Genomic DNA, 765 nt, shown 5'->3' on the forward strand with positions numbered 1-765 from the left:
ATGAAAGGTAGAAGTGTATACAAGAAATTATATGTTATGATCATCCAGTCAACGTCGTTCACCAGTACCCCTTGTGTTGTTTGTCTCACAAAGTACTCATCCGTGAAAATGCTTGTCAGAAGAATGTATATTTCGAAATGACGGCAGAGTGTAGAGTTTTATCTTTATGCCTTTGGTTGCTTGTGTTTTGCACTTCAATTTTGTCGTTAGAGTTCCACGGTGGAGCAGGGCACGATATGTTGAAAAATGGGTGAGTAAAACTATAGGCTTTATTCGTGTAAAATAAATAAAATAATTAGGAATTATTCATATAGAATTAAGTGGAATTAGGAATTATTTATATAAAGAAAAGCAAAATCAGGCATAATACGTAATACAAAAGGTAGTGAAATACGATAACAAAATTTCCTTCCTTGAGAGGCAAAAAGCAGCAGTCAAAATAGGATTCAGTGAGTTAGCCTTTCACTCTTTCTCGTAGCCGAGGATCCTATTAATTGGCTTAATGACTGAATCAGTCTCTAAGTGTTAGGCAAAGACCCTCTAAAGAATCCCCCCCCCCAAAAGAAAAAAAAAAAATAGTAATAATAATTTTTGTGGACGACTATTTTTAACTTTTTGCCACTATTGTTTTATAACCTTGTTAAATAATGTCTGAAAATTTTATGTGATTCGATTTATCTTTTCTTATGGATTAAAACTCTTTTACGTTATATATTTAGGGGCGCAGCAAGCTTGTGAGTTGCGTTACGGCTCGGCGCCACGAAT

General features: G+C 34.6%; 1 protein-coding gene across 1 annotated transcript in view; it reads left to right on the forward strand.

Moving 5' to 3' along the window:
• The window catches only part of LOC119586776 (acrosin-like), a 12,720-nt gene that overhangs the window by 9,862 nt on the left and 2,093 nt on the right, over nucleotides 1-765 (forward strand). The window lies entirely within an intron of this gene.

The sequence above is a fragment of the Penaeus monodon genome, chromosome 22 (genome assembly GCF_015228065.2).
Source record: "Penaeus monodon isolate SGIC_2016 chromosome 22, NSTDA_Pmon_1, whole genome shotgun sequence".
NCBI classification, from domain to species: domain Eukaryota; kingdom Metazoa; phylum Arthropoda; class Malacostraca; order Decapoda; family Penaeidae; genus Penaeus; species Penaeus monodon.